Genomic DNA, 5,738 nt, shown 5'->3' with positions numbered 1-5,738 from the left:
TAAATCTGAAATTTCAGCAGTTAATAAGCGGGTCTCTCATGTTGAAACAAAAATGGGCGAATTTACTTCCACATTTAATGAACTGGTTGATGACCATAATGATAGAGACAATGAGATTTTGCAGATACAGCAGAAACTGGCAAAATTGGAGGATAGATCCAGAAAGAATAATGTTAAAATAAGGGGAATACCTGAAGCAATCAAACCTCCTGATCTAAAAGATTACTTTCTTAATGTCATGAAAGTGGTACTCCCCGAAGCCCCTCTGGATGACCTCATTGTGGATCGGATCCACAGGCTTCCTAAGCCCAAACATATTGCTTCACATCTGCCAAGGGATACCATTGTCAGGATCCATTTTTTCCATACCAAAGATCTCATCATGTCCACGGTTAGAAACCGCGATAATCTGCCCTCTGACCTGCAAGAGCTTTCTTTTTTCACTGATTTATCTGCATTCACTATGCAACGGACATGTGCACTGCCAAAAAATTCGTTTGTTATTTTCTTTTTCTTTTTTTTTCGTAAATTCTGGAAATTCGAAAAATTCTTTTTCCGTTTTTGTTTCATTCGTTTTTTTTATTTTTTCGTAAATTCGTAAATTTTGAAAAAAAATGTTTTTTTCAGTTTTTTTGCTTTTTTCGTAAATTCGGGAGATTTCCGAAAAAGCAAAAAACGGAAAAACGAATGAAACGAAAAAAAAAACGAATTTTCGGAAATTCTGAAATTTACGAATTTTTCAATTTTCGAAATTTCGAATTTCGCATTTTTAATTTTTCGAAATTTCGATTTTCGAATTTTAAAATTTTCCAAAATATCGATTTTTGACAATTTTCGATTTTTCAATTTTTGAATTTCGAATTTTTGAATTTTCGAATTTTTCAATTTTTGAAATTTCGAATTTTTAAATTTTCGAAATTTCGATTATCGAATTTTTGAATTTTCGAATTTTCGATTTTCAAATTTTTCAGTTTTCGAAATTTCGAAATACGAAAATTCGGAAATACATAAATATTCGGAAACTCGAAAATTCGGAAATACGAAATTTTGAAAATTGAAAAATTCGAAATTTTTCAATTTTCGAATTTTTCTATTTTCGAAATTCGGAAATACGAAAATTGAAAAATTCCAAATTCCAAATTTCTGAAAAATGTCGAAAATTGAATAATTCGAAAATCGAAATTTCGAAAATTGAAAAATTCGAAAATCGAAAAATTCGAATTTTAGAATTTTTAAAATTTCGAATTTTTCCATTTTAGAATTTTAACATTTTTCACTTTTCCAATTTCGAATTTTTCAATTTTCGCATTTTTCAATTTTCGAAATTCGGAAAATCGAAATTTCGAAATTTGAAAGATTCAAAAATCGAAATTTCGAAAATTGAATAATTCGAAAATCGAAATTTCGCATTTTTCAATTTTCGAAATTCGGAAAATCGAAAATTCTAAAATTGAAAAAATAGAATTTCCAAATTTTTGAAAAATTCGAAATCGGAAAAGTGAAATTTTTTAAAATTCGAAAATGGAAAAATTCGAAATGTGAAAAATTCTAAAATTCTAATTTTTCGATTTTCGAATTTTTCAATTTTCGAAATTTCGATTTTCGAATTATTCAATTTTCGACTTTTCGATTTTCGAATTTTAAAAATTGAATAATTCGAAAATCGAAATTTCGAAAATTGAATAATTTTCGAAATTTCGAATTTCGCATTTTTAATTTTTCGAAATTTCGATTTTCGAATTTTAAAATGTTCCAAAATGTCGATTTTTGGCATTTCGAATTTTTAAATTTTCGAAATTTCGAATTTTTAAATTTTCGAAATTTCGAATTTTTAAATTTTCGAAATTTCGAATTTTTAAATTTTCGAAATTTCGAATTTTTAAATTTTCGAAATTTCGATTTTCGAATTTTTGAATTTTCGAATTTTCGATTTTCAAATTTTCGAAATACGAAAATTCGGAAATACGTAAATATTCGGAAATACGAAAATTGAAAAAATTCCAAATTCCAAATTTCTGAAAAATTCGAAATTGGAAAAGTGAAAATTTTTAAAATTCGAAAATCGAAATGTCGAAAATTGAATAATTCGAAAATCGAAATTTCGAAAATTGAAAAATTCGAAAATTGAAAAATTCGAATTTTAAAATTTTTAAAATTTCGAATTTTTCCATTTTAGAATTTTACAATTTTTCACTTTTCCAATTTCGAATTTTTCAGAAATTTGGAATTTGGAATTTTTCAATTTTCGAAAAATTCGAAATTCGAAAATTGAAAAATTCGAAAATTTCAAAAATTTTCAATTTTCGAACTTCGATTTTTTAAATTTTCGCATTTTTCAATTTTCGAATTTTTCAATTTTCGAAATTCGGAAAATCGAAATTTCGAAATTTGAAAGATTCAAAATCGAAATTTCGAAAATTGAATAATTCGAAAATCGAAATTTCGAAAATTGAATTTTTCAATTTTCGAAATTTCGATTTTCGAATTATTCAATTTTCGAAATATAGATTTTTGAATTTTTCAAATTTCGAATTTTCGATTTTCCGAATTTCTGAAAATCGAAAATTCGAAAATTGAAAAAAATCGAATTTCGATAATTGAAAAAAAATTCTATTTTTTTCGATTTTCGAATTTTTCAATTTTCGAATTTTTCGAAAATTGAAAAATTCCAAATTCCAAATTTCTGAAAAATTCGAAATCGGAAAAGTGAAAATTTTTAAAATTCTAAAATGGAAAAAATTTCGATTTTCGAATTATTCAATTTTCGACATTTCGATTTTCGAATTTTAAAAATTGAATAATTCGAAATTTCGAAAATTGAAAAATTCGAAAATCGAAATTTCGAAAATTGAAAAATTCGAAATTTCGAAAATTGAATTTCGAAAATTTAAAATTTCGAAAATTGAAAAATGATCGAACTTCGATTTTTTCAATTTTCAAATTTTAAAATTTTCGAATTTTAAAATTTTCGAATTTTTCATTTTTCGAAATTCGGAAAATTGAAATTTGAAAAATTCGAAATTTCGAAAATTGAATAATTCGGAAATCGAAATTTGAAAAATTCGAAAATCGAAATTTTGAAAATTTAAAAATGCGAAAATCGAAATTTTGAAAATTTTAAAATTCGAAAATCGAAATTTTGAAAATTGAAAAATTCGAAAATGGAAATTTCGAAAATTGAATAATTCGAAAATGGAAAAATTAAATTTTCGAATTTTCGTATTTCCGAATTTCGAATTTTCGTATTTCGAAATTTGAAACATTTTTCAATTTTCGAATTTTCGAAATTCGGAAATATGAAAATATGAAAATGCGAAATTTGAAAAATTCCAAATCTGAAAAATTCGAAATTGGAAAAGTGAAACAATTCGAAAATTGAAAAATTCGAAAATTCGGAACTTCGAAAATTGTTTGTATTTCCGAATTTCCGAAAATCCGAATTTCCGAAATTCGTAAAAAAAACGGAAATTTTCGAAAATTCGTAAATTCGAATTTTCGGAAATACAAAAATTCGTAAATTCGTAAATTCAAAATTTAGCAGAGTCCCTCTTTACACCAGGCATTCCCAGCAGAATCCTGCCTTATATCAGGTGCCCCCAGGCAGTGGAGTCCGTCACATCAGTGTCTCCAGGCAGTGAAGTCCCTCTTAGATCAGGTGTCCCCAGGCAGTGAAGTCCATCTTACATCAGGTATCCTCAGGCAGCGGAGTCCCTCTTATATCAGGTGTCCTCAGACAGCGGGGTCCCTCTTACATCAGGTGAACCCCATGCAGTGCAGTCCCTCCTTACATCAGGTGTCCCCAGGCAGTGGAGTCTCTATTACATTAGGTGTCCCCAGTGGAGTCCCTCTTACATCAGTGTCCCAGCAAAGTCCCTGTTACATCAGTGTCCCAGCGGAGTCCCTCTTACATCAGTGTCCCAGCAGAGTCCCTCTTACATTAGCATCCCAGTGGAGTCCCTTTTACATCAGGTGTCCCCAGAATACCAGCTCATAGAGGCGGAAGGGAAGAACCAAGAGGCGGAGCCTGGTTTTCGCCCTTTGTTTCTTCCCCACGATAGCTGGTCTTCTGTAAAATAGTGGCTGGTGGAGACAATTCAATGCCATCTGTAGTCCTCTAGTGGCCAAAAACAAACAAACAAACAGGAAAACTGGAATTTCCCACCACATTTCCCAGTAAACAGTAATGCCGTGTACACACCATCACTTTATGTGATGAAAAAAAATGACATTTTTAAAAACGTCAACTTAAAGGACCGTGTGTGGGGGAAAACGTCGCTTTATGTCTTGTGAAAAACGACCAAGAAAAATTGAAGCATGCTTAAATTTTTTGTGTCGTTTTTCAAAACGTCGTTTTTTGTTTCACCAAAATTGACCGTGTGTAGCAAAAAAAGACGTTTAAAATGACGTTTTTAAACCCGCGCATGCCCAGAAGCTAGTTATGAAGCGAGCTTCAATGAAAAAAAGTGGTGAACGTAACCTCGCTTTACTAGAGCATTGAGAAAAAACGATGGTGTGTAGGCAACGTCGTTTTTGAAAATTGAAGTTTCAAAAACGTCGTTTTTTACTTCGCAGAAAATGTTGTTTTTTTCCATCACATAAAGTGATGGTGTGTACGCGGGATAAGACTGAGACAAAGGTTGAATGTCCCGGAAAATTTTAAAAACCCTTGTGTTGTGTGTTTAATAACTTTAACTTTTTGCCTCCAGGTGAATGGGTAGGGGTACGATGTACCCCATATCCATTCACTTAGGGTGGGGGGCCGGTATCTGGGGGCCCCCTTATTTGAGGGGACTCCCAGATTCCGATAAGCCCCCGCCCGCAGACCCCGACAACCAACGGCAAGGGTTGTCGGGAAGAGGTCCTGTCCTCATCAACATGGGGACAGGGTGCTCTGGGGTGGGGGGGCCCGCAGTGCGCCCCCCTGCCCCAGAGCACCCAACCCCCCCATGTTGAGGGCATGCGGCCTGGCACGGCTCAGGAGGGGGGGGGCGCTAGCTCGTCCCCACTCCCTTTCCTGACCGGCCGGGTAGCGTGCTTTGGATACGGGTCTGGTATGGATTGTAGGGGGACCCCCTACGTCGAATTTTCGGCGTAGGGGGGGTCTCCTTACAACCCATACCAGACCTAAGGGCCTGGTATGCTCCCGGGGGGGGGAACCCATGCCGGTTTTGATTTTACAAATTGCCGTGGAGTTCTCCCTCGGGAATGCATACCAAATGCCGTCGCTTGAATGGGCTTTTACATGGTGTGACTAACTTTCCACATTGTAAAACCAGCCCTAGTTTTGCGCAAGCAAATCGGAACTTACGCAGAAATCACAATGCTGAAAAGCGTTGTGGATCTGCTTAAGTCCTCATTTGCATACTCAAAGTGGCATTTCAATGAGAAATGCCCCCAGCGGCGGATGCGGTACTGCATCCTAAGATCTGACCGTGTAAGTGTCTTACACATGTCAGATTTTCTGCCTAACTTTGGAAAAAGCCTTTTGAGGATCGTTTCCAAAGTTAGGCACAGAGATAAGCAGGCTGAACAGCAGTTCCGCCTGCGTATCTCTTTTGAGAATTTGGCCCTTAGTATTTTTAATCTGTAACAATATTGTGATCTTTATTTTCAAATTGTGTGTTATATTTATTTATTTTGTTATATGTCATTAAAGTGGAGTTTCCATCCCAATTTTTTTTTCATTATTGTGCTCATTAGACCTAAAAAAGTAAAGTAAAAAAAAAATATTTTTTTTT

Source organism: Rana temporaria, chromosome 3, assembly GCF_905171775.1.
Source record: "Rana temporaria chromosome 3, aRanTem1.1, whole genome shotgun sequence".
Classification (NCBI taxonomy): Eukaryota; Metazoa; Chordata; class Amphibia; order Anura; family Ranidae; genus Rana; species Rana temporaria.
Note: the sequence above shows the minus strand (reverse complement) of the source record.